An 8,766-nucleotide genomic window follows, 5' to 3' on the forward strand; every position below is an offset into this window, starting at 1 on the left:
ACTTTGTAATTCTTTTATAGATTGTAATTTGGAGTAAGAGGTTACATAAGTGGTTTCGTGGGTTGTATGAAAAACACAGTGATATTGGAATATAGAGAGATAAGCTATATTGATGTAACTCTATTTCAAAGGATTAATACAAGCTTGGGTCTTTTTGGGTATGGATATTTGTTTCGAATGGTTTCTCCACATAAATATACTTGTTATGGTTTGCATTTTCTTTATGGTCATTTGTATTTCTATTATGTTCTATTATTGCTAAAGAATTTGTATAATTAAAAGTTCAACATATTTCATTGGGTATTTACACCTTATATGTGTAAAGGGAATGGAATTGATGACTAGTAAAAGGTAGCAGTGGAAACATTTGCATAAGAGGACATATGACCGTAATGTGAGATAGGATGGAAAACTAAAGTCACATACTAGATTTATAATATCAAGGGGTGAGAGATAATTGGTGAAAAGTACATGAACTATTGAGCCTCTATGTGCATAGAAAAATGAATGTAAATCAAAGAGTGCCAAAGAGAGGTACTAGCATGGCTTTGGGAGAACAAAATAAGGTAGGATAATTACATATAAATAATGGATATCGTAGAAGTTGTAGAGACTATGGAGGTGTTGAGGGATAAGCAAGAATCTTAGTGTAGAAGAAGAATTAGTAATAGATACAATAAGACAAGATGCTTTGGATGTATCAATAAATGAATGAAAGAATAAAGAAAACATCAATGTGCACAATATGCTTGATGTTCTATAACATCTTGAAGCTCAAATAAGTCATCTAATGAATCAAATGATTTAGAAAGGTGAAGGCCACTATAGGGATGAACAATGACTTTCACTTGTTGAAGTTGGATTACTATATATAAACTTTGGGTTAGGTCTTGGTATACTAGGTAGATTTCATAGATAAAATTTTGATTGACATTGTAAAAACATAAAACATCATCAAAATGAAAAGAGTATGAAAGCTTATCAATTCTAAATGAAAAATAAGATTAAAGATTATCAATTCCAAATGAAAAATAAGATTAATGTAACTCGTTATAACAAATAAAAATTGCAGACTACCTACACAAAACTCACAATTATGTGAAGCCAATTCTCAGAGATTCTTATATTTCATTCAGCGTTCCAATTTACAGATGTTATCAAGATTCCAAATTCGCAGTGTAAAATTACATGAACATGACACTGCAGATTCAAAATTCACATTTGTGTAAATAAATTATTAACGTCGCCTGAGAGATTCGAACTCTCGCGGGGAAACCCCATGTACTTAGCAGGCACACGCCTTAACCACTCGGCCAAAGCGACGTCATGTGACCGTCATTTGCATGTGTTTCTCAGATTAATGACAGATATATGTCCTAATATCCCAAGCTCATTGATTGAGGGCCTTTTGGAAAATGAAAGTCCTGTGGCTATTGTGAGCTTAACTTTGACAAACTCTTTGAATTAGGTCTTCAAACATGAATACCGTTCCTTAGGACCATCTTATCATTACACCTTTTATGTCTTTGTAACCTTATTTTGAGAGTGACTGTCATGCTTGCTGTCTTGACCATTCACTGTCATAATCAGAGACTCTCTTTTCCTTTGCTTTATAGAATAAGACATCATCACTTCTATCTCAGTCTTCATGATGATTTGCATGTTTGTAGCTTCTATAACTTTTCATGAATGGAGGTCACTGTGAGAAAGCACTGTACTTTTGTCAAGGCTCTTATTAATTCACTATCTTTTACTTTGGCCCACTGTGCTTTTGTTTCTTCCTCGTAGAGTCCCTAATCACTTTTCCTTTACCCTATCACTGTGATTAAGCTGCAAATGATAATGACCCTTAACATCTCTGGTTACAATGCTCTCAATGACCAAGCTAAAACAGTGTGCAAGTCCAAAGCACTCATGAAGATGCGTGCAGTCATAGAGTAGCAATGAAATACTATACAATACATGAGTACCCTGTGTGAATACACCATTTCACCTAACAAATCTAGAAAGCTCCTTTAATCACATACCCTGTGGCAATCATATTGATGCCATTTACACAGCCTATGACTGTCTTGCCTGTTATCACGGTGATCTTTGTTACTATCTTTGAGGTTTCTTGTCTTGGGAATCACAGTCTCAAAGCTTTATGACTGTGTTTTGAGTCTTTCACCTCTTTGGATTGCTCACAGTCACATTGCCTTTTGATACTGTCATTTGCTGTATGACTGCTGCTATGATCTTCATTGGGTGTAGAATACCTTTTTCTTCAAGCTCAGTCTTGAGGCTTAGTTGAGCTTCAAGCGGAATATCTAAAGTGGGCTATAAAAATCCTTGCTCCTCATATTATAAATATTTTCAACAGTATCATTTAACAGGGCTTACCCACAGATTGGACTACTAGCTTAGCAATACCTCTTTTCAAAAGTGGTGATATCAACAATCCCTCCAATTATAGAACCATTATGATCAATTCTTTATTTGCAAAATTGTTTGGGAGTATGATAGAGAGCGGGATCAGCAATTGGGCAGAACAAGGCAATAAACGTGCTAAAGGTCAAACTGGTTTTAGAGCTAAACATTCCACAGTTGACCATGGTGTCACTCTGAGGCACATCATTGAAAAAGTTTGGGATCATAAGGATGAAGTCTTTTGCTGCTTTGTAGATTTCAAAAAAGCATTTGACACGATCCCTAGGGACAAACTTTGGCACAGAATGGAGGAACTCGGAGTTCCTAGTCATCTCAGGGCAGCTGTTCATAGGTTGTATGAAGAGGTCAAAGTTAAAATTAGAACTTCGGCTGGCATCTCAGAAAGTTTTAGGAGTGACATTGAGGTCAAGCAGGGCTGCCCTCTATCCCCTACACTTTTTGGTTTATACAATGACAAACTCGAAGATTGGTTAAGCTTACAAAATGGGGATGGTGTTCACTTGGGCAAGTTTGTCATAAGACTCCTTTTATATGTAGATGACCTTATCATTATTGCTAAGTCTGCTATTGGTTTACAGGAACATCTACTCTCCCTTGAGCAATTTTGTAGAACACCTACTCTTCCTTGAGCAATTTTGTAGAACTGAACTGTGGGGATGCAAGTTAACATCAACAAAACAAAAGTGATGATTTTCTCTACCAAAAAGAAAACATGACCAACATGTGTTCCATTTTGAAGGTAATACTCTTGAAGAAGTAATGGATTACAAGTACTTTGGTATTGACTTCAATAAAAACTTAAGTTGGGAAGGGTGCCGAAACAAGAGAGTTTTGGGAGGGTGGAAGGCCTTTTATGCCTTTCAGAATAGGTGTAGAGAGGCTGAGTTATGGGGCTGGAAGACCTTTCAAACTCTTTTTGGTCTTTTAGTGCTTCCGGTTGTCCTCTATGGCTATGAAGTGTGGGGCAGCAATACTTCTGTCTTGCAATGAAATCAAATTGAGAAAATTCAAAAACGTTTGATTACAAACAAGTTCAAGCTTAAAAATTTAGTATCTCATGACATTATGTTGAGTGAAGTGGGGGCAACACCCATTGAGGCTATTGCTATGACGAGACTCATAAGTTATTTAAAAAGAATCGAGAGAATGGATGAGGACCGATGGCCTAGGATTGTCTTTAGTGATACTCTATGCAAAAAAAAGAAGACTTGGATGCAACAAAATAACAAATGGTTAAGTAAATGGAACATCTACTTGAACGCGTGCCCCACGAATAGCAAGGAGATAAAAACATTTGTTATAGACAAGTTTCGCAAGTGCACTTGGGCTAAAAACCTTGGGAGAAAGAAAAATACTATATTGAAGAGTTTAACCCCACTTGTAATTATCAGTTACATAGGGGCCAATATTCCTTGGAGAGCCAAAATCCTTATTGCGCAATTAAAAACTAATTCTCACCAGCTCCGTAGTGAAACCGGTCGTTGGAAAAGACCTAAAGAAGTTTGGGAGGAGAGAGTATGCATTTTCTGCTCAACAGGTAAAGTGGAAACGGAAAAACACTTCATTTTAGAATGTGAAGCTTTCAAGGACAGCGGGGACAGCTATATTAACATCTTGACAGCTAACTCTTGGGACAATCTTTTCAGTGAGGGAATTGTTGAGAAGCTAGGAGCACTTATCATCACACTGCATAAGAAGAGAGCTGAAATGCAGAGGGCAATCAGTGTTTAATCCAGTGTGGTTGACAGTTTTATCCCATAGGCTATACTTAGTCTCGTGAACGTTAAAATAATTTTTTCTTCTTCTTAGATTTTTTACTTTAATTTTTGACTCTAGACTGTCATTACTTGCTTTGGACAGCTGTCACATCCCACAAAGTTGGTGACGCGAAAAAACTAAACTAAAATAGTCAAAGTATTTGAAGTAGCGCGGTAGGGGTTTTTGGGTACACAGCATGGTATTCCTTTCAAACTATCAGTTCCTAAGTACATTCGAGAAGGGTGCCAGCATGGGAGTCCTGACAAAAGTATGGACTTCAATGAAGCTCACGAATTGAGACAAGATAATTATTCCTCTTATTCAATCCAAGGGAGTTCAAGCCCATAATAGAGAGAGAGTATGTTTTCCTGAGTAAGTGAAAGACACTGACACGTACATACTTGCAGCTGCAACAACACGAATTCCACAGGCAATTCTCTTATCCACCCTGCACAAGCCAAGATGGCATGGACATCATAAAAGAATAAAAGAAGGGAGTTTGGCCAAATGGTGTAGCTGCAACTTTTTGTTGTGGACGTATTTCAAATAAGGAAGCATAGGCAAAGCATGCGAATTGTTTGACAAAATGCCTAAAAGAAAGGGGTTTCATGGAATGCGATGATCGTAGGATATGCACAATTCGGAGTTGTTGAAAAGGCTTTGGAAACTTTCAAGAAAATGCAATCGGTAGGTGAAAAGCCAGGCTCCGCAGTAGCTGCCACCATACTCCCGAATGAGAGTTAGGTGCCGCCAGGTTAGATGCACAGTGTTTTGTTCATTATAAACGATAATGGATTGGTTATTCACATATACACAGTCCAAAGAGTCATTTGTATGATGGGTGTCGAATAAGAGATTTATTCTTTTTGTTTAAGATTATATTGTGATGAATTTATTAAAGGCATGTATTTATCATAATGTATGAGTGATATTATTAAGCTAGCAAATATCAAACTGATTATGTGAACAATAATTGTAACCCTTCTATTTGGACAAACAACAAAGATTAGTTATGATGGTTCTTAAGTAAGGTTATAAACAACATAAAATAGTGAAACTTTAATGTCAAGATCAATTTAAAGATTTATTGGAGAGATGAATAAAATATTATACATGTAGCACAATATTGTTGTAATTCAAGGATATTTGTCATGTCTATTTTGGGTTCCTTATTACTAATGTATAAATGGAAAAAGTGATAAATGGGTATGCATCATTGCAAAACTTTAATCAAGTTTAAATTTCATACTCATGGACATTGATAATCTATCATGTAGAAATTATAGCAGCGTACATCATATCATGATCATAACATCGATACAAACTTGATGACCTCACCTTCATCATAAATCCTTAGGAATGGGTTGTGATGGAAGGGTGTCATGTTGCAAATGATACCTTCCAATGTATTAGCGACATGCTTAATTAGAGTAGTGAAGGAGCTCAATCATATAATATGATGCCTATGAGATGTTGTTTATTCTTGTGTGCTACTTGATAAAACCTTGCATGGCTTTGCCTTGCAATATAACTTTTGGATGTGGTAATTATGAATACAACAAGGATACTTCGTGTTAATGTATACACTATACAACATGGAGTCATGGACCGATGATTATGTATGGTTCATGCAAACTATGAGAATTCTTGTTAAGTAATCAACCTAACCTTAGGGTTATCGAGATGAACCTTTAGGATATATGAGGAAAATTTGTTGACTAAGAACTTACTATAACCAAAGGATAATAATATGAATAAATTTATGTTTGAATTTTAAGAGAAACAAGATGGCAAGGAGTTATAGATGAATTCTGTAAGTATAAGATAACCTTATAGTATGAATCAAGCATAAGAAATAATTAGTATGAGCCTTGGCTCTTGGAACCATACAATATTATGAGGGTGACTTGTATAGTGGCACTATAACCACACCTTACTAAATTTATCTCTAATATTAAAACATTGTACAATTTTGAAAATCTTTCATTATTGCGGTAAAGGCTTTATGTGATTGAAAGGTCTATCAACCCCTTAAAGATGAGATCTTGGATATAGGACTTATCATGTGTGACTTGTAAGAATGGGTACTATAATGAAATTAGATTTATTTTATATTAACTATTCTATTATGCCTAATTTATGTGTAGGGGTTTGATTTGGACAAGTTGTCCTTATAAGGGCCCATTGTCTAGGGTGTGTCATTGAAGATGGGTGATGGTTCACTACTTAGTTAATTATAAGATGTTATACAATTGTGATCATTGAATATAAATAAGTTTGGAGATTTTGAATGTAGTAATACCCATTCTCACATTGAACTAATTTATTATAGTAACATTGTATATGTGTTCTTATTATTTTATTTACATGGTCTCCATTCATTACTTGACTATCTTTGGTTCCTCAATGATAACTATATGTTAAGGATTGGGGAATGTTCAAGGTATATATATCTCACTCATGTATGAAACAAAATGGTTGTAGACTATCTATATAGATTATCTTATCTTAGACTATCTATATAGATTATAGAAAAGAGGGAGAGAGTTCATAAATGGATAAGGGTAAGGGGGAAGGGAGAGAAAGGTGGAGATAGTGGGAGAGAACTAGAGGGTGGACAATTAGATAGGTGAGAAACCTAGAGGGGGAGAGAGAGGTGTGTAATATTATAGGGAGGGAGAGCTATTGAGGTGAATAGGGAGGGAGGGTGAGACCTAGATATGGGGAGAGAGGGAGACTAGAAGGGATTGGTAGTAACCAAGAGAATGGAGAGGGAGGGGAAAGAAATATTAAGAGAATGACAAAGAAGAAGAGAAAGGGAAGGAGTCAAGGATAGAAATGGGGTTAAGGAAGGAATGAAAGGTAGAGAGGGTGGGATATACCTAGAGAGCGGAGAGAGAAGTGAGAGAGATAAGAGATTGAGAGAGATAGGTCTATTGTTTGGGGAAGATAAAGAGAGTGAAATATAGAGATAAAGATTGCTAATAGGAGCATGTTGATTACTGAAATTTGACTATTTGAAATTTTATATGATCCTCTAAAAACTAGAATCTACATTATAACTCCTATAGAGCTGAAACCACTCTCAAACATCCTGCCAATATATACATGAAATATAACTTAAAGTATAAGAAATACATTTCATGTATATATTCTCTTGCCAGGGTGGGTATAACTTGTGCCCAAGTTAAAAAATGTGCCAAGTTGAAAAATCGGATAATGTAGAGCATTTGGTGCTCGCCACATGCAAAAAATTGGCTTTTTATATTTGGCGAGTGCCAAATGTGACAAGCCAATTTTTTGAATTTAGCGCTCGCCAAATAGTTTGCATTGGAGATTACCAACCCTTTGGGTTGGATTTGCTATGGGCATCCAGCCTAAAGGTTTGGACGGACTTTTCATGCCGATGTCGCATTTTTATGAAAAGATAAATAGTGGCACCTTTTTGCTACCACAACTTGATGCACATACCCCTCCTTAGTAGACTTCGGATGAGGCTGATTAGGCATTAAAAGATTATGAAAGATATAAGAAAATCAAATAAGTGTAATATTATGTAATGTGCCATCAAATAGAAAGTTCAAGGAAGTGAACATGGGTTGATTACCATATAGTCGGTAATGGCTTAAGGGTACATGATGGCATGAGGCCATCTTGTGTTGGTTCTTTATAATTGTATCATGTGTTTGTGAAGTTTAACCTAGACTTATAGGCTCCTTAGTTACTTGATTGTGTTGTACTTATCTATTTGTCTAGTATTGTGAATCTTGATGTGTATGACCCCCCCTCAAGAGTGAACCGTCAGGATATTTATGTAGAGACGGGCAATTGTTGAACTGTGCCAATGATTTATGTTTGGGCTACTGCAAGGGATTAGTCGACAATCACCTGGTTTATGAAGGTGATGTTGCCTAGACTAACCTGGACATGATACGGTAATAGTTAGCAGGTCAAGTCATTGGACTATGCCAATGGAGGAGGCCTAGAGATACTATTGTATTGTTGGATCAACCAACACTTACCAGGTTCACAGAAGTGAAGGATTGCTAAGCGCTATCCAAGATTTGATACGGTAACAGTTGCATGGGTAGTTACCTTACTATGCAGGTAGCGATAACCAAAGCTAACCATCATATTGGAAGGGTTCACTGGCAGTCACCTAACATGGGGGTGATCGATGCCAGGTGTTACCTGAGATTGTGAAGAAGATACCTGGCAATATCACTAAGGTCACTAAGATAGTATGGGATGCATTGAATCCTCTTCTTGGTTGTTTGATGGTATACTTGACCCTATTGGGTTGAGGATGGACCCACAATGTAGTATGGGATGCACTGAATCCTCTACCCAAATCCGTTGGTGCAAATGACTAGGGAGAAGAATGGGGACCCACAGTGTAGTGCATAGTGCACCAACATTCCTTCTCTATCTAGGATGCACTATGGATAAGACATAGTTAGCCATTGAGGATGAGTCAGTCATGTTGTTTCTATGGTTCCTATATGAGCCAATCGCTATTATATGTGACACTTGTACTTGAGTCAATCACTATTATCTATTGTTTCATGTACATGAGCC

At 36.5% G+C, this 8,766-nt stretch overlaps 1 non-coding gene across 1 annotated transcript; it reads right to left on the reverse strand.

Annotated features, from left to right (window-relative positions):
- Positions 1–1,241: 1,241 nt before the first annotated feature.
- On the reverse strand, positions 1,242–1,323 carry TRNAS-GCU (transfer RNA serine (anticodon GCU)). The gene has a single exon. It is a non-coding gene; the product is annotated as a tRNA-Ser (tRNA).
- Between the last annotated feature and the right edge of the window lie 7,443 nt (positions 1,324–8,766).

The sequence above is a fragment of the Cryptomeria japonica genome, chromosome 6, assembly GCF_030272615.1.
Source record: "Cryptomeria japonica chromosome 6, Sugi_1.0, whole genome shotgun sequence".
Classification (NCBI taxonomy): Eukaryota; Viridiplantae; Streptophyta; class Pinopsida; order Cupressales; family Cupressaceae; genus Cryptomeria; species Cryptomeria japonica.